The sequence below is a fragment of the Saimiri boliviensis genome, chromosome 4 (assembly GCF_048565385.1).
Source record: "Saimiri boliviensis isolate mSaiBol1 chromosome 4, mSaiBol1.pri, whole genome shotgun sequence".
Lineage (NCBI taxonomy): Eukaryota > Metazoa > Chordata > Mammalia > Primates > Cebidae > Saimiri > Saimiri boliviensis.
Genome location: NC_133452.1, coordinates 10,737,505 through 10,756,381, shown reverse-complemented (window position 1 = coordinate 10,756,381; position 18,877 = coordinate 10,737,505).

Here is an 18,877-nt window from a genome sequence, read left to right as displayed (position 1 = left end):
GTGATACTCTGTGATCTCCAAGGATGGGTATAGAAGGCCATGTCTACTAGAACACTCGCTCTTGGAACTCTGAGCCTCCAGATTGTAAGTCAGCTGCCCTAGAGCCACCACGCTGGGAGGAAGCACGAGCCACAACTCAAAGCCTCATGAGGACACTCTGCTAGAGGACCCCTAGTCCCAAATCTCACATTATCCCCGGCCGGGGGCCAGACATGTGATTGAAGAAGCCTTGGATGACTCTAGCCCTAGCTGTTTGAGTCACTGTCAGACATTCTTGTCTTCCCAGCCATGGCCCCAGGCTTTGTGGAACAGAGATGAGCCATCCCTAGTGTACCATGTTTGAATTTTGGTCCCACAGAATGCATAAGCATAATGAAATGCTTGTTGCTCTATGCCACCCAGTCTTGGGGTGGTTTGTTACACAGCACCAGCTAACCAGAGTGCCATCCAAGCTGCTTTCTCATCCCAGCCCTCACCAAGAACCCATAGATTTTTTTAGTTCAACCAATAGCAGGCACCAGCACGTGTCTTTTGTGTGCTAAGTACTATGGTGGGATGGGTTGGTATAAAGAGACTGAAAGCCCTGCTAAAGACAGTTAGAGGCACCTGCCCACAGCCAAGTGGCCCTTGCTGCTACATAAACAAATGAGGGTTTTGTTTGAGGAGCAGACCACCCTGCTGGGGGCGGCGCTGGGACGAGGACAGGGGTCTTCCTACTACCTGCAGATCACACAGCATCAGGGACGCTAATTGCACCAGGCTCTGGGAGTTGCAGTCCACAGGGGCAAACTCACCTGGAACAAAACGTGATGTGTATTTCCTGGAGTCTGACCGCTCTGCCTCTGGCAAGTGACACAAAGAGACTGAGTTCTTCCAAAAGCTCTTCCAGAGATCATTCTAGTCAGAATTGAAATTACACTTCCCCTGCCCAGGTGGCAGAGACTAATCTCTGGGAATGGGGAGAGCACTTTAAAAGAGGCAGAAAAAAGCACCCTAGCAGGCGCCCCTGCCAACACATGCAACACATGAAGATCATGTTTGTAAATCAAGACACCGCAGCAGAGAATTCAGAGTCCTTCCCCATGTCCTCAGCTCTACCCCACTGTGTCTCCCCACCCCAGCCTCCTTGGAGGCAAGCCCTGGGGACACCAAAGACACAAGAAATCCAGACAACCAGACACTCACGCAGGAGTTAAAGACCAAATTCCAAGGGCTGAAGTCCTCTGGCCAACAATGACCTCACATTCTTGGGAATAAACTATTGACCAGATGCACAAAGAGAAGACCCATGTGCAAAACAAGCACAGGGACCAGGACAGGATTTCCGTAGACAGACGCACTGCAGGACTGGGTTTCCCGCAGCCAGTTCCACCGCAGCAGATCGGACAATCAGGGCCGCACCTGCCTGGCGGGGGATGCTTTGTTTCCGCCCCAAATTCAGCATGTCCTCAGCAGATAACCCCAGTACAGTAATACCTCAAGGCTGCACTTACTTGGAAGTCCCACTCAAATATGATCTCTGTCTGGGAAACTATCTGGCAAAGGTCCTTTCTATCTGTTTTAAATTTAAAAGAAACAAATGTCTTAGAATGGTCAGAAAACTTAATTCCACATTCCCTTCTTATGGGCCTTTACTTCACAGCAAACCTGAAACATTTCAGTTCTACATCCAGCTTTGGCAGCTTCTATCTACAGAAAAGGAAACGGAGGTGGTCATTTGGAGAGAAGCTGGTGAAAATCAAGATGCTCGCAAGTAAAAATGGCACTTTTCAGCAGTGAGTTCCTTGTGAGTAGGGGTATGTCTTGTCCCTTTCATCAAAATCATTATGCCTAGCACTGAGTGGGGATTGTAATAAGGGTAGAATAAATGAAGAATAGCGTGGCATAGCGTAACGTAGCATAGCGTAGCATAGAAGAATGGGTAGATGAATGAAGGCAAAAGAGTTAACGAGCGCCAGAAGAGCAAATGAATGAATGAATGGATGAGTGACTGACAAGACTAACACATACATGCATGTGTGAGTAAAATGGCCCTTGCCATCACCTTCTCTCCTCTGGGATCTGAGTCTCAAGCCCCGTTCTTTGTGTAGCATCACTTTAGAATTAACACTGAAACTTAGTTCAGCCGTTTCTCATCACCCAGTCCGCCTCCCTGCCCTGCACAATGTCATTATTTTCTGCTGAGGGCACCACCTTTCTAGATCATTTCCCAAGGGAAATCTTGGCACCTCCTTTGCCTGCTTCCTCCCCTGAACCACCGCATCTGGCAAGATGTCAGCTCCTTTCGTTATTCTTTCCAGTGTCTTCTGTTTCCATCCCTTCCCTCTGTGCCGTCCCTCATTGCACGTTAGCGCCTGTCATGGGTGCCACTGCCCCGTGCAGATCTGCGTAACTGAGTTCCCTCCTTGCAGTCTCTCTCACTCCTGCTCTTTACCCATGAAATAAAAGCCAAACTCCTTAGCCAGATATTCAATGTCCTTCTAAGTCCCGGGCCCACTTACCTTTCTGATCAACCTACCTGCCCTTATCCCGTCCTTGCAACTTGCCCATTCCACCTATCTCACCTATAAAAGGCACTACGTATCCCTTCCAGTCTCTTGAAGCAAAACCCACACTTGAAAATTCTGCTCAGTCTCTGGCTCCCTTGGGGAACTTTTCAGAACAAATAAACTGGAAGAGTTCACTCGTATAAAAAACCTGACCCCAAAATATCTCCCTTCCAGCATGGCCCTGGCGCTCTCACCTGGCAGTCTTACACTGCTACATCTTTGAGCCGTTGGTCGTTGGGGTTTTCTGTGATGTATTGGCTGGTCCATCTTAGCTTAGGTCTTATCTTCCCTGGGATGCCGGCACCAGCCATGGTCAATGGCATCTTGTCTTTGGTAATTATCCTATGAAATATCCCAATTCTGCCATTCCTCTGAGGTGCCCTTCATTATATCACTGACCACACTGCATAACTTGTCTTCTCCAATGGATTAGAAGCTTCTAGAGTAAAACAATTCTAACTTCTTCATCTCTTTATTGCCAGGAACTGTCACCATATCCAGTGCATAGCAGATGCTCAATAAATGTCTGCTGAACTGAGCAAATAACATGTGTGAAATAACCATAATGATAATTATAGTGGTTATTTACTGTGTCCCTATTAGGTACAATGCTCTATAAAGAGTGTGCCCACTAACCCTCCCAGCAGCTGTGTGTTATTATTTACATTCTACAGATGTGGAACTTGAGACTCTGATATTTAAAACCCTGCCCATGTGGAGACGGAATTCAAATCTAGACTATTTACATTTACAGCCCATACTGTCGCCCCTGCACACCCTTGTTTTCCTCGTGTACAAAGAATTCCAACATGATTACACTGAAGCTTAGGTATAGGAACCTGTATGTACAGATTGCAGAGGCACCTGCCAAGGTGATGGGATTTAAAGGAGACATACACCCAAAAAAGACTAAGAGCCATTGTCCTACAGACTTCTGCACATTTTTCTTTCTTTTTCTTTTTTTGAAATGAAGTCTCGCTCTGTCACCCAGGCTGAAGTACAATGGTGCAATCTCAGCTTACTGCACCTCCACCTACTGGATTCAAGCGATTCTCCTGCCTCAGCCTCTTGAGTAACTGGGATTACAGGCATGTGCCACCATGCTTAGCTAATTTTTCTATTTTTAGTAGAGATGGGGTTTCACCATGTTGGTCAGGCTGGTCTCGAACTCCTGAACTTGTGATCTGCCTGCCTCAGCCTCTCAAAGTGCTGGGATTACAGGCATCAGCCACCATGCCTGGCCAGACTTGGGCACCTTCAGCTGACAAAAGATGTTACCATACAGAAAGTGAAATTATTGCATTGGTTGGCTAACACATTGGCAAGGATATCTTTGATGTCTATTTAACATTCACTATCATCTGATGCTAAGAGGAGCAAAAGATAGACAATAAGGATATATTTCACCCCCTTTAACTTGAACCCTAGGATTAAACTTACACCCAGACAGATATCTATCAATTTGTTAATCTACAGACATTCCTATCTTCAATTATAACATTAGTTTCTTTGTTCATACATTAATCTTTGGGGAAAATGTTCAGCTGGCTTCAATTATATCTATGTAACATATCTGAATATACAATCAATTTTCATTCACATAGGTAAATTATATGGTCAATTTTCATTTACATATGTAAATATATTATCAGTGACTGCACAAGAAGCAGTGTGAAAGCCAGTAAATATGAAGAAAAAGGCACATAAAGTGTGAAGAAAAGCTTTAATTTTAACAGCCAGTCTGATTTACTTTTTCAGACAAATGACTATTTAGAAATAGCTCATCATCGAGCTGGTACCATTCCTTCTGAAACGATTCCAAACAATACAAAAAGAGGAAATCCTCCCCAACTCATTTTATGAGATCAACATAATCCTAATACCAAAACCGGGCAGAGGCGCAATTAAAAAAGAAAATTTCAGGCCAATATTCATGATGAACATCAACACAAAAATCTTCAATAAGATACTGGAAAACAGAATGCAACAGCAAATCACAAAGCTTATTCATCATGATCAAGTAGGCTTCTTCCTGGGGATGCAAGGCTGGTTCAATATACGCAAGTCTATAAATGTAATCCATCACATAAACAGAACCAAACACAAAAACCACATGATTATCTCAGTAGATGCAGAGAAGGCCCTCAACAAAATTCAACAGCCCTTTATGCTAAAAACTCTCAATAAACTAGATATCTATGGTATGTATCACAAAATAATAAAAGCTATTTATGACAAACCCACAGCCATTATCATACTGAATGAGCAAAAACTGGAAGCATTCCCTTTGAAATCTGGCACTAGACAAGGATGCCCTCTCTCACCACTCCTATTCAATATAGTATTGGAAGTTCTAGCCAGAGCAATCAGACAAGACAAAGAAATAAAGGGGATTCAATTAGGAAAAGAGGAAGCCAAATTGTCTCTACTGGCAGACGACATGATTGTATATTTAGAAGACCCCATCGTCTCTGCCCAAAATCTCCTGAAACTGATAAGCAACTTTAACAAACTCTCAGGATACAAAACCAATGTGCAAAAATCACAAGCATTCCTATACACCAATAACAGACTTAAAGAGAGCCAAATCAAGAACGAACTGCCATTCACAATTGCTACAAAGAGAATAAAATACCTAGGAATACAACTAACAAAGAACATAAAGGACCTCTACAAGGAGAACTACAAACCACTGCTCAACGAAATAAGAGAGGACACCAACAGATGGAAAAACATTCCATGCTCATGGTTGGGAAGAATCAACATTGTGAAAATGGCCACACTGCCCAAAGTAATTTATAGATTCAGTGCTATTCCCATGAAGCTACCAATGACTTTCTTCATAAAACTGAAAAAAAACCACTTCAAACTTCATATGGAACCAAAAGAGAGCCCGCATAGCCAGAACAATCCTAAGCAAAAAGAACAAAGCTGGAGGCAACATGCTGCCTGACTTCAAACTATATTACAAGGCCACAGTGATAAAAACAAAACAAAACAAAACAAAACAAAACAAAACAAAACAAAACAGCATGTTACTTATACCGAAACAGAGACATAGACCAACGGAGCAAAACAGGGGCCTCAGAAGCAATACCACACGTCTACAATCATCTGATCTTTGACAAACCTGACAAAAACAAGCAATGGGGAAAGGATTCCCTGTTTAATAAATGGTGCTGGGAAAACTGGCTAGCCATGTGCAGAAAGCAGAAACTGGACCCCTTCCTGACACCTTACACCAAAATTAACTCCAAATAGATTAAAGATCTAAATGTAAGACCTATCACCATAAAAACCCTAGAAGAAAACCTAGGCAAAACCATTCAGGACATAGGCATAGGCAAGGACTTCATGGCTAAAACACCAAAAACAATGGCAACAAAAGCCAAAATAGACAAACGGGACCTAAGCAAATGCCACAGCTTCTGTACAACAAAGGAAAAACATTCATTAGAGCGAACAGGCAACAAACAGAATGGGAAAAAAATTTTGCAGTCTACCCATCTGACAAAGGGCTGATATCCAGAATCTACAAAGAATTAAAACAGATTTACGTGGGAAAAAAAAAAAAAAAAAAAAAACATTCACAAGTGGATGAAGGATATGAACAGACACTTTACAAAAGAAGACATCTATGAGGCCAACAAACATATGAAAAAATGCTCATCATCACTGGTCATTAGAGAAATGCAAATCAAAACCACATTGGGATACCATCTCACACCAGTTAGAATGGCAATCATTAAAAATTCAGGAAACAACAGATGTTGGAGAGAATGTGGAGAAATAGAAATGCTTTTACACTGTTGGTGGCTGCGTAAATTAGTTCAACCCTTATGGAAGACAGTGTAGTGATTCTTCAAGGATCTAGAACTAGAAATACCATTTGACTCAGCAATCCCATTGCTGGGTATATGCCCAAAGGATTATAAATCATTCTATTATAAAGACACATGCACGCATATGTTTATTGTGGTGCTGCTCACAATAGCAAAGACTTGGAACCAACACAAATGTCCATCAATGATAGATTGGATAAAGAAAATGCAGCACATATACACCATGGAATACTATGCAGCCATAAATAAAGGATAAGTTCGTGTCTTTTGTAGGGACATGGATAAAACTGGAAACCATCATTCTCAGCAAACTGACAAAAGAACAGAAAACCAAACACCCCATGTTCTCACTCATAAGTGGGAGTTGAACAATGAGAACACATGGATGCAGGGAGGGGAACATCACACACTGGGACCTGTTGGGGGGTTGGGGGGCTAGGGGAGGGAGAGCAGAGGGTGGGAGGATAGGGGACAGATAGCAGTAGGAGAAATACCTAAAGTCGATGGTGGGGGGATGGATGCAGCAAACCACCATGGCACGTGTAGACCTATGTAACAGACCTGTATGTTCTGCACATGGACCCCAGAACTTAAAGTATAATAAAAAGAAAAGAAAAGAAAAAAATAGCTGAATGTTTCTTAACCAATAGCAAAAAAAAAAAAGATTAATAATTTAGTACTTGTAAACATTTTTGCTCTCCTGGTATTCTAACATCCACTTTTTAAAAACATGGTTTATTTTACTGGATTTACTTATCAGATGAGTCATTTAATAATGTTTACAAAATATATATTTAAAAACCTATCTGTTTCAACCAGCTTTTTGGCATATTATATTGTTATTTTCTGAAGTTTTGTAAAAGTTTCAAATTTGTTCAACCAGAGGTGACAGAAGCCATTACTTTCCATCTATGCAAATGGCTGATTTTAAAAGCCATTGTTTACGTAGTGAAATAATGAAGTAAATGTTGTAAGAACTGAATACAGAGACTGATCATGAGGAAACATTAGAATGCAAAATTAGAATGTAACATTGGGATGCAAAATTTTGCATTACAATGCAAAAATAACTTTAAAATACAATGTCCTTCTCATTATGCTATGATCTATACTAGATGCCGGCCCCTTGCTCCCTAAACTGGCCCCTTTATCTAAATCAGGATCCACTCTGCACGTGCTGTAGGCACCCTCACCTAAGCCTCACATTTCACCCCTAAAAGAGGTTCAAGTCATGAAACCATTTATGACTCAGTGACTTGATTCTGTTTGATGCACGGGTAGTTTTGGGCACAGGCTAGAGCACCGTAATAAACATCCCCTAAAGCTTCTGCTAACTTGGAAGTGCTATGATTTATCCACCTGTAACTCCTTAATCTGCAAATGAGAGCAAAATATGACTCTATGCCTTGCCATGAACTGGAGTTCTTGTTACAGGTATCGATATTAATCATACATGCATGTCTAGTAGCTTGCATGTTTTCAAAGGACTCTTGGATTTGTTATTCATAGGAATAAATTATAGACACTGGAATATGCACCTCTAATCTTAGTGTTAACGGGGTCCATCTCATCTGGCAACCAAAGAATGATGCTAATAATTCAGATAAAACCCTAAAAGTGACAAAATGTGCTGACAGTTTTCAGAGTTGGGAAAGAAAAGAGGCAGAAGGAAGACTTTGGAGTTTTAGTGAATAAAGTCGAAGGGTCAGAATAGCACACAGTGGGTTTTTCTCTTGGCCCAACAGGGAGGCGATACCAAGCAAAGAAGCTGCAGGGTAAAACCACAGGGACTCGGGACTCTTGTGCCTGAGGTCTTGGTTTGTACCCACAGGAGACTGTCCTGCAGATGCCTTTGAAACAGAAGGAGATGTTCTCTTCCCAGGACAGTCTTACTCAGTCTTGCCCTATCAATCAGCCCTGGTACAGGCTGCCACTTCCTCCATTTGCTCCTGGTTGAGCACTGAGTGGGTCTGTGAATTGTACATGAATGACCCAACACAAGGGAGCATCTGGCCACCAGTGGTGAATGTTTTGAATGTTTATACTGCTTGTAAAACCAGGACCTCTGGGCAGAATGCCTGATGTATCAATCTTTAAAATTATGTTAATTGCAAAAAAAAAAAAAAAAAGTAAACATCTTCAGCAGAGAGAAAGGGGCCCCTACCATCCTGGACTGCCTGCACAGAACTTGTGCCCGTGGCAACTTCTCTCAAAACTACATATTGCAGATTTGTTTACAGCATGCTGTACATTCTGTTTAGTCAAGTCAATGGAATGCAGTGCTTGGAGGGCTGAGTGGGACACTGTCTCTCGCAGTGCTTGGTGCTAACATGCTGATGCTGTTGTGTGATTAAGTCAATACAGACTTCTCAGAAGGAAGAAACGTCTTAATATGGAACATGTCAAACACAGACAAAAGGAGAGAAACTGTGATCGCGAGCCTGTGTTTACCCCTATCCAGTTTTAATGATGATTTCAATATTCTTCTGATCTTTCTTTGTCCTCTCTCCCACATAAACAGACACACACATACACTCTCTCATACACTCTCTCATACTCTCTCTCTCTCTCTCTCTCTATCTCTCTCTCTCTGTCTCTATCTCTCTGTCTCACATACACACAATTTTTTTTCTGGACTATTTTAAACCACATTTTAAATATCATGTCATTTTGCTATAGTTTGGAAGTCCTAACTGATAGCATTTTTTAATATAATCACACCTAACAAAATTAACAAGGATTTCTTATCACTAGTTAATATCCACTTGATATTCACATTTCCTCAATTGTCTTGGAGGTAGACGTTTTTTATAGTTAGTATGTTAGAATCAGGATTTCAATGTAGCCCATGTTGCTTATAGCTGTTATGTCTAATACAGAGACTTCTTAAAGTTGTTCTTCCCCTTTGGTTTCTTTAGGTTCTTGTGTTAAAACCAAAGGGTCAGGTGTGGTGGCACACACCTGTAGTCCCAGCTACTCAGGAGGCTGAGGCAGGAGAATCTCTTGAGCCCAGGAGGTCAAAGCTGCAGTGGGCCGAGATCACAGCACTTCACTCAGCCTGGGCAAGAGAGAGAGATCCTGTCTCAAACAAGCAAACAAACCCATCCCCCACCCCCCCAAAAACAAACAAACAAGCCCACCAATGGCAGATCTGCCTAGGGTTTATATTTTGTTATGGGTTGATGATCCTTTCAACTGCTCAAAGCTGAGCTCCATCTGTGTTCCCTTTGAAATGTTTGGGAAACTAAGCACAGTTTGAAGAAAGTTTGAGAGCGCCTTGGTCTTCTGCTTTCCCTCATATCTTTTGTTCTGTTTCCATTTTTCTACCAACTACATCCATTTGTTCTTCTTGGCTTCCAATCCTTGATATTTTCCCATTTTCCCATCCTTCATGCAACATCTCTTTATCCTGTCAAATCTCCATGACTTCACGCTCCAACCTCCAAAAGAGCTGGGCCCTGCCACGTGAGCAATCACTTGGTCAGGTCAGTAGTGGTACACCCTGCCAGGAAACATTTCCCTCCCGTTCAGGCTTCTAGAATCTCTGCACTTCTTTGCCAAAGAAGGCAAGAAGCAGGGAGGCCATTTGTACCTAAAAGTCTACTGTTTGTTGACTGGGGAGATGGGAGCCAGGCAGGGTTTTCTGTCTTCTCTCCACATAGCAGTGGGCTCTGCCCACTGACACTGTCCCCTGGGGGCTGCCAGCTACTGGGTCAGCTCATGCTCCACCTTCATGTAGCTCAAAGTACAGGCAGTTCAAGTGTGAAAACTTTGTGTTCAAAGGAAGCAGGAACATTCTCTGCCAAAAAGGTTATGAATTTATATATGAGGCTCTGCTGTGGCTAACACGTCTCAGAGGGAAAAGCCCGAACTGCACTGAACAGAAGAGAGAAGCATGCTTGATGCCGGCAGCGGGGGACAGCTGCTGAGTGGGGCCGCACATGAAGCAGAGTCTGCTGGGGCCCACTTCTCTACTTCCCTGATGAATGGCTTCTCCTGGAGATAAAAGAACAAAGCAGATCACAGAAGAAGCAAAGGAGGTACCCTTGCAGCAACATACATCACCAGCTGTCCAGATGGTACAGGTGATACAGACTGGGGACGGGAAAATACTGGGAAGAAGAGGGCTACAGGGCTTGTATGCTATAAGGCTACAGTAACCAAAACAGCGTGGTACTGGTACCAAAACAGAAACACAAACCAATGGAACAGAACAGAGGCCACACATCTACAAACATCTGATCTTCAACAAATCTGACAAAAACAAGCAATGGGGAAAGGATCCCCTATTTCACAAATGGTGCTGGGAAAACTGGCCAGCCATATGCAGAAAAGTGAAACTGAACCCCTTCCTTACACCTTATACAAAAATTAACTCAAGATGGATTAAAGACTTTTTTTTTTTGAGACAGAATCTCACTCCGTCACCAGGTGGCAGACTGGCATGCAGTGGCACGACCTCGGCTCACTGCAACCTCCGCCTCCTGGGTTCAAGCAATTCTCTTGCCTCACCTCCTGAGTAGCTGGGACTACAGGCACTACCACTACCACAGCCAGCTAATTTTTTTGTATTTTTAGTAGAGACGGGGTTTCACCATGTTGGCCAGGATGGTCTTGATCTCTTGACCTCGTGATCCGCCCGCCTCGGCCTCCCAAAGTGCTGGGATTACAGGCGTGAGCCACCATGCCCAGCCCGGATCAAAGTCTTAAACATAAAACCGAAAACCATAAAAATCCTAGAATAAAACCAAGGCAGTACCATTCAGGACATAGGCATGGACAAAGACTTCATAACTAAAACATCAAAAGCAATGGCAGCAAAAGCCAAAATTGACTAATGGGATCTAATTAAACTAAAGAGTTTCCACTCAGCAAAAGAAACTATCATCAGCGTGAACAGACAATCTACAGAATGGGAGAACATTTTTGTAATCTATCCATCTGACAAAGGGCTAATATCCAGAATCTACAAACAACTTAAACAAATTTACAAGAAAAAAACAAACAACTCCATTAAAAAGAGAGTGAAGGATATAACATACACTTCTCAAAAGAAGACATTCATGAGGCCAACAAACATGAAATAAAGCTCTTCATCACTGTTCATTAGAGAACTGCAAATCAAAACCACAATGAGACACCATCTCATGCCTGTTAGAATAGTGATCATTAAAAAGTCAGGAAACAACAGATGCTGGAGAGGATGTGGAGAGATAGGAACGCTTTTACACTGTTAGTGAGAGTGTAAATTAGTTGAACCATCATGCAAGACAGTGTGGCTATTCCTCAAATATCTAAAACCAGAAATACCGCTTGACCCAGCAATCCCAATACTGGCATTCTACTATAAAGACACATGCACGTGTATGTTTATTGCAGCATTGCTCACAATAGCAAAGAATCAGAACCAACTCAAATGCCCATTGATGATAGACTGGATAAAGAAAATGTGGCACGTATACACCATGGAATACTATATAGCCATTAAAAAGGATGAGTTCCTGTCCTTTGCAGGGACATGCATGAAGCTGGAAACCATCATTCTCAGCAAACTAACACAGAAACAGAAAACCAAAGGCTGCATGTTCTCACTTCCAAGTGGGGGTTGAACAAGAGAGAACAAGAGCACAAGGAGGGGAACTTCATACACTGGGGCCTGCCGGCAGGGTGAGGGACTAGGGGAGGGATAGCATTAGGAGAAATATCTGACATAAATGATGGGTGGATGGGTGCAGCAAACTGCCATGGCATATGCATACCTATATAACAAACCTGCAAGTTCTACACATGTACCCCAGAACTTAAAGTATAAAAAAAAAATTGTGTGTAATGGTCATCACTAAAACAGCACACCACCCGCATCCACCAGTCTGGTTCTGGATGTTTGGTGAGCAGAAGTAATCCCAGCTCCCTCTTCTCATCTGGTCCTTCACATGTGACCGAAATCACTTTCTCCTTACGTCTGCGCACACCCTGAGCCTGTGCTCTTGCTCTTCTGCCCCGATTGCAAAGCCTTTGGCCTTCGTTTATGATATTCCATCCCACTCCTCACTGGCTCATGTCCTATTGCTTCAAAGCGCCTGTACTCCCAGTTCCGTCTCATCTGAATTCTGATTGCTGAAACCTGTTCTGTCTAGGTGACCAAGTAAATATCTCCTTTCTGGGTTTGCTATTTCAAGTCAGCAAATACATATTGAATGGTCCACTATGTACAGAGCTCCATGCCGAATGCTTTTGCCAGAGATACAAAGACGGGAAAGACTTAGATTCTGCCCTTATAGGGTGATCATCTGTACAATTTAAAACTGTATTATATACTTGTGACAAATATAAAGAAAATATTAGCAGAATCTCCACTGGAGAGAGATCTACTTTGGTTGGGTGAATGATGTGATTATCAAGATGTGGGCGGGGTGAGAACCTGAGCAGAGTGAGCAAGTAACAGCGAACAGAGGCTACCCTGACAGTGACCTCCTGTTAACTACAGGGCCTTTTTTTAGAGAGAGAGAGAGAGCTACACGTTTGTGGCTAGAACCGAATTATGAGGAGAAGGGAGTAGTGTCAAGAGCAAGAAAGTACCCTGAGCCTGGTGCCTGGCCCCTGAAGGGCAACTTCAGGAGAAAGAGGAACAGTTGACTAGAGATTCTCATTATGTTGTTTGCTGTTGTGAATTACTATATTTCTGTATCTCTCCACTAAAACATCAATACAATTGTTTGCCTCCAAAAAAAAAATTATCCTTTCAGAATCTAAACCACTTTCTTGTATACAGTTTCCTGGCTATTTCCATTTTATTCATGAAGAGGGCAGGGCACTGAATTTTCAGCATTTATTAACTTCTATCTTGGAAAGAAAATCCAAATTTAGAACTTTCTGGAGTTTCTCAGAGTCATGTTTTCCCAAGCCATAAATGTTTTCTAAATCCTCTACTAGTTTCCTAATGCATTGAGTGGGTATCATAAAAATGCCAGATTCTACTTTAATCTGCAAATGTTTTCCAAATGGCTGCTCATTGGGTCAATCAGGAGGTATGCCTGGGAAATGCCCACTCGGCAGTGGGGCTGGGAGAGCCGGGTCAGGGCCCTCTATCTCATTCTGGGGATTCTTCTAGAACAAAGATACCTACAGCTGAAAATATGCTCCTTAGGTACCTTTGGCTGCAGTGGCAGCCAAGAGGTACAGAAACCCCGCCACACACTAAAACTGGACAGCCAGGGGCTGAGAAGGAGACAGGAGAGGTGCTCTCAACTCTTGCTGGACAGCTGTGCCTCCAAATCACCTGAGAGCTTCTAAGAAAGGGATGCCTGAGGCCACTGGTCAACACCTTGTGAGCTGGAGCTGCGGTGTGTCCCTGTGCATTTAGAAAGCACCCGAGGTGATTCTGATGCACAGTTAGCTGCACTAGGGCCTGTGATGCTCCATGGCAGTCTTTGTGAAGGGATAAGGCTACATCCCAGCTTGCACCTCATCTCTGCCTGGGAAATCTACGAAAGTGTGATTCTCCTTCCGCAGCAGGAGCACCACCACTACCCGGGAGCACCACCACCACCTGGGATCATCACCATCACCTGGGAGCACCACCACCTGGGAGCACCACCATCACCTGGGAGTACTACCACCACCAGGGAGCACCACCACCACCACCTGGAAATACCGCCACTGCCTGGGAGCACCACCACAACCCAGGAACTAGATGGAACTGCAGAGTCTTCGGCTCCAGCCACATTTTTTCAAGCTGCTCGGGTGATTCTTGTGACTGCTAAAGCTTGAGAAGTGCTGAACTATGCCATTTTAATGTTATTTTTGTACTGGGAGTTTCTTTATTTGAAGCCTTCTAAAAATAAAGGCCACTATTTGAAATATGGTTGCCTGATTTAGCTATATCAGTCAAGGAATGTCGCTCCCAGAAAAAAAGTAGTTTCCATCTGCATTTCCTGTTGCCAAACTGATAAAATGCTGAAGTCAGGGAAAGCTGTTTCTCTAAAGTTAAGTTTGTTCCTTGGCCCTGATGATCCTGGAGACCTCTTGAGTTATTGCAAGAAAAAAAGAAAAAGAAAAAAGAAACCCCACCCTAATATCATCCCCAAAGCCAAGAAGATAGTTATTTGTACATGGGAATGTTGAAAGCATTACCCCATCTCCTTTAAAATTTTATTTTCCCCTCACATCCAGATATAGCCCAGGAAATACTTTATTTTGAAGTTTTTTCAAAAGTTTCCAATTAAAAAATCTTGGAAAGTAGTTGACCTATATTTACTGTAACCATATTTTCCAAATAAAATTCCAGACACATGGTCTGATAAGTATGTGTATACTTACCACACTGTTTAAAGCGCATTGCTTTTTTACTTCTTAAAAAAGTAATCCATTTTCATTTTGGAGACTTTAAAAAGGTCAAAGAAGAAGCTAAAGACATCTGCAGTCCCACCACCCAGAAATAACCATTATTGATATTTTCATTCATATTCCTTCTCAGTCTTTATCAGTAACAGAGGATACTTTTTTATCCACTTGAGTATTACACTGTATATAATTTTGCATCCCAAACTTTCCAATTAAAGCTATGCTACAAGGATTTTATCATATCATTAAAGATCCTTCGTAGAGCTTATTTTTAATGGCTGGATAATATTCTATCTCTGCATACACAGTAGAAATAGAATACATAATTATTTTTACCCACTACACGTATCATTGAACATGTAGTTTTTTTTAGTATTATTAAAAATACTGTGGCAAACATCGTTACACATTCATCTTTGTTCGCAGTTTTGGAAATTTCCACAGTATGATCAAGAAGCAGAAATACTGCATAATAGGATAAAAACCTTTTAAATCTCTTGCTATACATCACCAACTTATAGAAATGTTGTACTAATTTGTACTTCACACCTGCTTCTCAAGAAAATATTTTAGATCATTTCTGCTCCAGAAAATATGGAAGGTTTAAATTATATATTTATAGATTGATTAGTATGTGCCAGCCACTGTGCCAGGTGCTTAATATAAATTGCGTCATTCACTCCTAACAAAACTGTCATGAGTAGGGATGAGGTGCTATTATGATTCCCATTTTAAACACAAAACGTTAGGCAACAAGCCCATCGTTGCACGGCCAATTCACTGCACTAAAACTAAAAGCTAATTGCAAAACGGGTTCAGTGTAGGTCTTGTTTTTTCTGACTCCAATAGTCATGTTCTGCTCCCTCCACTCTGGATGCTTCTACAACAGGGGTCCCAGCTCAGAGTCTGCCACAAGGGTCAGGAACCCTCATGAGAGAGCCTGTGCTGCCCATCATGCCCTAGGACAGACAGTTGATTGATAGGACAGACAATTGACCCTGGGGGCAAGAGCTCGGTACAAAGACCTAGAGGCACCTCTGGTTAACAACATGCTCTCAGTGATGCTGGCAAGCTTTGGAAGTGGCAAAGAAAAATGATGCCCTGGGGAACCAGAAAGACCACTGTGGTCGCTTGTGAACATGTGAGACTCTGGGAGCCTTCTGTGTGGAAGCATGGGCCTGCATGGAAGGAGCGAGACGTAGTGTGGCTTCAGAAATTGGACTTGTGTGCACAGAGGCTGTCGGCAATCCCACTGAAGCCAAAGCCACCATGGCCTAGGAAAAGGGGACTTCCGTCTTTCCTTTTTAGATAAATTGATGAGGGACTACTCAGGGCCACCCCTTGCCCCAATTCCACACATTCTGTAAGCTGCTCAGGGCCTCAGGCATGAATGGGGCTTAAACCCAGCCCAAGCAGCATTTGCCAAGCAGGGCATCTGCGGAGCTGTCTCCACCTTCCACTGGGCCTTCCACCTCATACTCTCCCCTCCACACCTGCCCTGCTACTCCAGCCACACTGGCCCCCTTGCTGCTCCTCCAAGGATGAAGATCACCCTGGATGCAGGGCCATTGTCCTTGCTGTTCACTCTGCCTCGAAAGCTTGTCCTGTCTCGCTGGTCAAGTCCTTGTCCAATGCCTCCTTCTCTAGATCACTCTGTCAACAGTTACAATCCCAATCCTCCCACCCACTCCCCCTTATGGGAACAGTGATTTGTGTTTATTAATCTGTTCCAAGAACCTAGAACATTCCTGGCAAATAGCAGCTCTCAATAAATGTGTTGCATTGAGCAAAATTACTAAGTGGGTGATCAGTGGCTTTAGTTTTAGAATGGAAGAACTAAAGCCTGAGAGGCAAAGTGACTTTGGCCAAGATCGTGTATAGATTTTCTTTCCCCTTAGTGCCTTCACTTCCACAACTAGCCTTGAAGTCCTTTAGTTCAGCCCAAACAAAACTCTCTCCCAGTAATGTTAATCCCAGATAGGTACCGATCTGGTAAAGCCATTGGCAAAAGGCAGGAATGACAAATATTCATAGCTCATGGAGTAAGTTTTAGACACATATGCAACGCAAAAGAAATGAAACAATCTCTTCTGAGCAGCAGGCAGATTCATACACCTTTTCTTTCCTAGCCTCCCAATACCAACCATCCAGAAACAACAAAGCCACCAGGAGGCCAAGTCCCCAGAAACCACACGATTTAATAGCTCATATCCATCTCTGACCCAACCCCTCCTCTCTGTAAAAGGCCCCACACTGGCAGAGATCATTCCAAGTGATGAGACAAAGTGAGCTGCCCCAGGGGGCTGTTCGAAACCACAGCTTGTTAAGAATACCCAATATAGTAAACACCTCTCTGAAATATTTCCCTCCTCCTTCACCAAGCATTTGTAGAGAACAAGCAGACAACGCATAATTTTGGAGGAGATTTGTTTTCTCATGATCTTTGCTCTCTTTTAACAAGAAATTTGTTGTGTATGTTAGCTTACAATAAAATCAAATCCTGGCAATGATTACCAAAATCTAGAACCCCAAGCGTAAACGCTATCTCTCAGTAGGCAGTATCCTGGGATTTCAAACACAAGGTCCATAGATCATCAAGGGATCCTTGCATGGAATTCAGTGGTCTGTGGACCACTGAATTGTGTACAAATTGTGTACAAACATTTGTGGTTATATGAATATCCACGCAATTTTCAAAATTCAAAATTAGGTGACACATTTTAATACCGTGTCAAAATTTTTGATACAAAAACCTAATTTAGAACATCTAAAATGTTCTCTTTTGGGGGTGCCATTATCAAAACACAATAACTAGCTAAATAAACATTTAGTTTAATTAACCACAAATGGCATAATAAATTAATTTTCCAATTACTATTCCAGGCTGTTGACAAAACTAAGTTTGGTCTTTAACTATTTCTCTCTCTCTCTTTCTTTCTCTCTCTGTCAGTTAGCCTTGTGCAAAAGACTATTTTGCAAAGTGGTTATTTTTAACCACTCTTTGCAGATATGAAACCTGAGACCCAGAGAGGTAGTGACTTACTGGGGTCCTCAGTTGGTAAACAGAGGAACCAAGATCCTAAAACCAGCCTATTGGGTCCTGAAGCTTGTGTCTATTCAGTGAGGCAAACTACTATCTGTTGAAATTTCTAGTTTGTTTCCTGAAATCAAGAATTTCAGTCCAAGATTTTCCATTAGTGGTAGGATGGTTAAGCAAGTATATTTCACACCAGCAATTCTATTCATGAAATATTTTTAAATATTGGTGGTTCTGACATGGTAAATACATCATAATTATTTTCTCTAATTTTAGCTCTGAACAATCAATTAATGGCAGCCTAAAATGTGGCTGTAACTCAGTTTAGAACTTTCCAAGAATCCTCCCATTGGAGCCAGATGAAGCAGCCTAATGTAGCAAATGAGAACTTCGGAGTCCAGAGCGGGTCAAGCTCCACTCTGCCAACAGCCTTGCCAAGAGAACTGGGGGAGGAGGCGGAGTCATGTAACCGCCTGCCACCTCAGTCCCCAAACAGGAGCCACACACCAACCTCCCCGCAGGGTGGGTTGGGGCCACAAGAGTTAGGGCCTAGCTCTCCTCAGTGGCCTATGACATTAAAAAAAAAAAAATACTTGACTGCACCTGTGAAGTTGTCAGAACGTGGAGTTTCCCTGGGAGAAAATAATTTGGGAAGGGAAGGAGACATTATTCATACCTTTAAAACAGAGTGTGTTCAAAATGAGGGAACCACGTGCTTCTTCCACACCACGGGGATGGTTTTGGTGCCTGACTTTGGCGTGCACTGTGGGTCTTTGTGGGGCCTGTGGTAACGACTCATGATTCCACAACTACAAGTTACCATCACAATTTCCAAGTCATTGGGAACTATTTCATCCCTCAAGCAGCGATTTTCTGCATCAGCAAGAGCATCAAAAGGAAGTGGGAACATCAGGCTCGATATGAAAACCCGAGAGTGCCCCGACACACGCAGGCTCCGGAGAAGTCGCCCCTTGCGCATATTGGAAAAGGGAGCTCAGTCTACCTTCGCCAGCCGGTTTCCAGCATCGCTTCCAAAAATCAATCCCATATACTTTCCGAAAGATCCACTTCTAAGTGATTGGATGCTAGCACACTCCAGTCAAGCA